This window comes from Mirounga angustirostris, unplaced genomic scaffold (assembly GCF_029215605.1).
Source record: "Mirounga angustirostris isolate CCGP_5_RB_7025 unplaced genomic scaffold, mMirAng1.0.hap1 SCAF_7, whole genome shotgun sequence".
NCBI lineage: Eukaryota > Metazoa > Chordata > Mammalia > Carnivora > Phocidae > Mirounga > Mirounga angustirostris.
Genome location: NW_026991715.1, coordinates 141,218,591 through 141,224,563, shown reverse-complemented (window position 1 = coordinate 141,224,563; position 5,973 = coordinate 141,218,591). Strand labels below are relative to the sequence as shown.

The window sequence follows — 5,973 nt, the reverse complement described above, 5'->3', positions numbered from 1 at the left end:
GGGGGGCATAGATCATTTCAAATTAGTGTATTTCTTTTCTCTGGACAAATAGTAGTGGAATTACTGGATCATATGGTATTCTTTTATTCATTTGTTTTATTTAAATTTTAGTTAGGTAACATACAGTGCAACATTGGTTTCTGGAGTAGAATTCAGTGAGTCACACTTACATACAAACCCAGTGCTCATCACAAGTGCCCTCTTTAATACCCATCACCCATCTAGCCCATCCCCCACCCACCTCTCTCCATCAACCCTTAGTTTGTTCTCTATCATTAAGAGTCTCTTCTGGTTTGTTTCCCTCTCTCCTTTTTTTCTTTACCCCCTTACCATATGTTCACCTGTTTTGTTTCTTAAATTCCACAACTCAGTGAGGTGACATGGTATTTATCTTTCTCTGACTGACTTACTTCACTTAGCATAATACCCTCTGGCTCCATCCATGTTGTTGCAAATGGCAAGATTTAGTTTTTTGTTGGCTGAGTAATATTTCATTGTATATATATATCATATCTTCTTTATTCATCAGTCAATGGACACTTGGGCTCTCTCCATAGTTTGGCTATTGTTGATAATGCTATTATAAACTTCGGGGTTCATGTACCCCTTTGAATCTGTATTTTTGTTTCCTTTAGGTAAATACCTAGTAGTGAAATTGCTGGATTCTAGGGTAGCTCTATTTTCAGCTTTTTTTTTTTTTTTTTTTTTTTTTTAGGAACCTCCATACTGTTCTCCAGAGTGTCTGTACCAGTTTGCAGTCCCACCAACAATGCAAGAGGGCTCCCCTTTCTCTGCAGCCTCGTCAACACCTGTTGGTTTGTGTACTGTTAATTTTAGCCATTCTGACAGGTGTGAGGTGGTATCTCATTGTGGTTTTGATTTGTATTTCCCTGATGCTGAGTGATGCTGAGCATCTTTTCATGTATCTGTTGGTCATCTGGATGTCTTCTTTAGAAAAGTGTCTATTCATGTTTCCTGCCCATTTCTTAACTGGATTATTTGTTTTTTGGGTGTTGAGTTTGATAAGTTCTTTATAGATTTTGGATACTAACTCTTTATCAAATATGTCATTTGCAAATATCTTCTCCCATTCTAAAGTTGTCTTTTAGTTAGTTGATTATTTCCTCTGCCGTGCAGAAGCTTTTTACTTTGATGTTGTCCCAATAGTTTATTTCTGCTTTTTTTCCTTCCCTTGCCTCCGGCGACGTGTCTAGTAAGAAGTTGCTGCAGCCGAGGTCAAAGAGGTTTCTGCCTCTGATCTCCTCTAGGATTTTGATGGATTCCTGTCTCACATTTAGGTCTTTCATCCATTTTGAATTGATTTTTGTGTACGGCTCAAGAAAGTGGTCCAGTTTCATTCTTCTGCATGTTGCTGTCCAGTTTTCCCAACACCATTTGTTGAAGACACTGTCTTTTTTCCATTGGATATTCTTTCCTGCTTTGTTGGAGATTAGTTGACCATATAGTTGTGGGTCCATTTCTGGGTTCTCTATTTGGTTCAATTGATCTATGTGTCTGTTTTTGTGCCAGGGCCATACTGTCTTGATGACTACAGTTTTGTAATAGAGCTTGAAATCTGGAATTGTGATGCCTCCAGTTTTGTTTTTTTTTTAGAATTGCTTTGGCTATCCGGGGTCTTTTGTGGTTCCATACAAATTTTAGGATTGTTTGTTCTAGCTCTGTGAAAAATGCTGGTGGTATTTTGATAGGGATTACTTTAAATGTGTAGGTAGTATAGACATTTTAACAATGTTTTTTCTTCCAATCCATGAGCCGAGAGCCTTTCTCCTATGGTCAGGAACAAGACAAGGATGTCAACTCTCACCATTACTATTTAACATAGTACTGGAAGTCTTAGCCTCAGAAATCAGACAACAAAAAGAAATAAAAGACACCAAAATTGGCAAGGAAGAAGTCACTTTCATTATTTGCAGATGACATGATACTCTAGAAAACCCAAAAGACTCCACCAAAAAATTGCTAGAATACATGAATTCAGCAAAGTTGAAGGATATAAAATCAACGTGCAGAAACCTGTCGCAGTTCTACAACCAATAACAAAGTAGCAGAAAAAGAAATCAAGGAATGGATCCCATTTACAACTGCACCAAAAACAGTAAGATACCTAGGAATAAACTTAACCGAAGAAGTAAAAGATCTGTATTTTGAAAACTATAGAACACTTATGGAAGAAATTGGTATTCTTAAGTTTTTGAGGAACCTCCATATTGTTTTCCACAATGGCTGCACCAATTTACATTACGATCAACAGTGCATAAAGGTTCCTTTTTCTCCACATCCCTGCAAACACTTGTTATTTCTTGTCTTTTTGATATTAGTTATCCTGACAGGTGTGAGGTGATATCTAAGTGTGGTTTTGATTTGTATTTCCCTGATGATGAGTGATGTTGAGCATCTTTTCATGTGTCTGTTGGCCATCTGTCCGTCTTCTTTGGAAAAGTGTCTATTCAGGTCCTCTGACCATTTTTAATGGGATTATTATTTTTTTTCTGGTGTAACTTCTTTATATGTTTTGTATATTAACCCCTTATCAGGAAATATCATTTACAAATACCTTCTCCCATTCAGTATGTTGTCTTGTGTTTTCATTTTTTTAACCTTATTAAAAAATTTTTTAGGGCACCTGGGTGGCTCAGTTGGTTAAGTGACTGCCTTCGGCTCAGGTCATGATCCTGGAGTCCCTGGATCGAGTCCCGCATCGGGCTCCCTGCTCGGCGGGGGGTCTGCTTCATCCTCTGACCCTATCCCCTCTCATGTGTTCTCTCTCTCTCATTCTCTCTCTCAAATAAATAAATAAAATCTTTAAAAAAAATTTTTTTATACCATTTATATTCACTAATTTTGTAGTAGTAAAAGTTCATTTTTAAATTTAAAAAATGCAGAAGAAAATTATTTACTCAAAATCTTGAAAAATTAGTATGTTCCTTGAGTGATTAAAAAGAAGAAAGCCTTAAGATTGCATCTTTTAATTTCTGTATAATTTTTATGATAGGAATATAAATAAGCTAGTTGTATTTTAAAATATATCTTGTAGAATGAACTGAAACAAAGATGATTACACAAACAAATAAATCTCTAATTGTTTTAGACTTTTTTTTCTATTTTTTTATGGTTTTTGGAACTGTCCTCAAGAGAATAAGAAATAGACTTCACACAAATTTGTGATTTATAAATCACATTTATTATTGCCCACAGGAAATTTCATACTTAATGTGTGCAATGAATTATGTGCAGCAATAAATGTGTGTCATTAAAATATATATATAGCTATTAACTCTGGATTTTACATTTTATTAAAGGAATTCTGTAATGCATTTCTAACTGGCTGTCATTTAACATATCTGAGACTAAATTTACACAAGGTGAGTATTTCTGAGTAAAGTGTATTATCTGACTCAATTTTTAATCTTTTTCACTTTGTTTTTATTTTCTTCCTGTAATAAATTCGAGGCTATCATTGCAAGACTTGCATAGGTGTATTTGCTTGGCACCAGTTATTCTGTATAAACACATAGGAGAGCGTTCAAAGGAGTCTCTGTGGCAGGTGATGACAGCTTACTACAGGAGCTACGCATACTTTTCCTGCACTGTAGAATGGTGACTTCCACACCAACATAATGAGCTGTCTCAGATAATACATTCGACCTCTGTGGACTTCACATTTCTCTTTGAAAATGAAGGAGCTTGGATGATTTCTTTTCTAAAGGCCCATTTAGCACTGGTATGTCATGGCCTACTAATTGGGTAGCTCATTCGCCTTCTTTCATCTTCCATTTTTCCATTACAGATGAAAGAATGGACACTGAAGTAAGCACATCTTGGCTGGCTCCTTCTCTCCCAGTCCTTGTGCCCGCGTGTTATCGTCTATGTGTCCAGAGCCTCTCCCCCACTGTCCTTCTGCCTGAGCTGCCTGGGTCTGCTTCATCCTTGCCAGCTCTGCAGGGCCCACTGGTTCCTCCGTTTGCACCCTTCCATGCCCATCAAGTGAAAACTGATCATGAGTTTCCCTTCCTGCATCCTCTTCTGAAAAGTTCCTGTACTTGGTGAAGTCACACTAAGGTCAAATATCATTGTAAGGGCAACAGGTTGGGGTGATGAATCCTGATTGTCAAACTCCGAAGCTCATGCTGTTAGGCTCTACACGATGAGATCACCATCCTGATGAGTTCTCAGATTCTTCTCCCACTTTTCTCTTTTCCAGCCTCTACTGAGTCTTCACCATCCTGATGAGTTCTCAGATTCTTCTCCCACTTTTCTCTCTCCAGCCTCTAATCTGCTTTCTGTTGTGTTCCTTTGAAAACTCAGCCCAGAAGCAATCCATATCTAGCTATTTGACACTTGGAGTGGATCATTTTTAGTTCCACTTTCCTCCATAAATCAATCATTTTCAGTACTTTTACTAATACTCATAAAGTTGAATTAATAGTAACAGTGGCCACAAAAAGAAACAGAGACAGTAAAAATTTTCTTATGAAGCTTTGCATATAACATCATGCCAAAAAATTTAAAAGATTAAAAGATAAAATAAATATTGCAGTACAAAATAAGAAAAAAGGTCCCTGTATTGGGTTGAATTGTGGTTCCCCCAAAGATATGTCCATGTCCTAACCCCTGGTACCAGGGTCTTTGAAGATGTAATTAAGTAGAGGATCTCAAGATTAACTGGGTGATCTGTATATCCAATGATAAGAGCCCTTATAAGAGGAGGAGAAGGGTACCTGGGTGGCTCAGTTGGTTAAGCATCTGCCTTCGGCTCAGGTCATGATCTCAAGGGTCCTAGGATTGAGCCCCACATCAGGCTCTCTGCTCAGTGGGGAGTCTGCTTCTCTCTCTCCTCCTCGCCCCCTCTCCCCGGCTCATGTGCACATGAGCACGCTCTCTCTCTCTCTCAAATAAATAAATAAAATATTTAAAAAGAATAAAAAGAGGCTCTCTCCCCGGGTGACGAGCAGCAGGATAACATGGAGTCTGGCAAGATGGCACCTCCCAAGAATGCTCTGAGAGATGCCTTGGTGATGGCACAAATCCTGAAGGATATGGGAATTACGGAGTATGAACCAAGGGTTATAAATCAAATGTTGGAATTTGCTTTCCGATGTGTGACTACAATTATGGATGATGCAAAAATTTATTCAAGCCATGCTAAGAAACCTAATGTTGGTGCAGATGATGTGAGACTGGCAATCCAGTGTCGCGCTGATCAATCTTTTACTTCTCCTCCTCCAAGAAATTTTTTACTGGATATTGCAAGGCAGAAAAATCAAACCCCTTTACCACTGATTAAGCCATATGCAGGACCCAGACTGCCACCTGAAAGATACTGCTTAACAGCTCCAAACTATAGGCTGAAGTCCTTAATTAAAAAGGGACCTAACCAAGGAAGAGTAGTACCACAGTTAAGTGTTGGTGCTGTTGGTAGCGACCTTCCACTCCTACTGCAGCAACCCCACAAACGTCTGTCCCAAATAAAGTTGTACTTCCAGTGTTGGTGACAAGCCAAAGATTTACGGTGCAGATTCCACCTTCTCAGTCCCCACCTGTCAAATCAGTTCCTGCAACAACTGCAGTTCAAAATGTTCTGATTAATCCTTCAATAATTGGACCAAAAACTATTCTTATTACCACCAACATGGTTTCATCACAGAACATGGCCAATGAATCGAACCCATTGAAGAGAAAACACGAAGATGATGATAATGATACTATGTAAGGAATACAATCAAGATGTATTTCAAACTTGTAGTTGGTTTGGAGTCCATTATACTGAACTAGAATATTCTCTATCTTCTCAAGTTTTATCTTAGAAAACTTAAATGTAGCTGCAGTATTTTTCACATTAGCTTAAATTGTTAATTTCTTTTTTTCTTAAAACAGGTATCTTAGGTAAGCATACCAATGTTTCTTCATTAGGCTTCAAGTAAAAAAGTATTTGTTTCTGAATATTTTGATTAA

General features: G+C 37.8%; 1 pseudogene; it reads left to right on the top strand.

Moving 5' to 3' along the window:
- Window positions 1–4,956: 4,956 nt before the first annotated feature.
- On the top strand, window positions 4,957–5,731 carry LOC123853645 (transcription initiation factor TFIID subunit 9B-like; annotated as a pseudogene).
- Window positions 5,732–5,973: the final 242 nt, after the last annotated feature.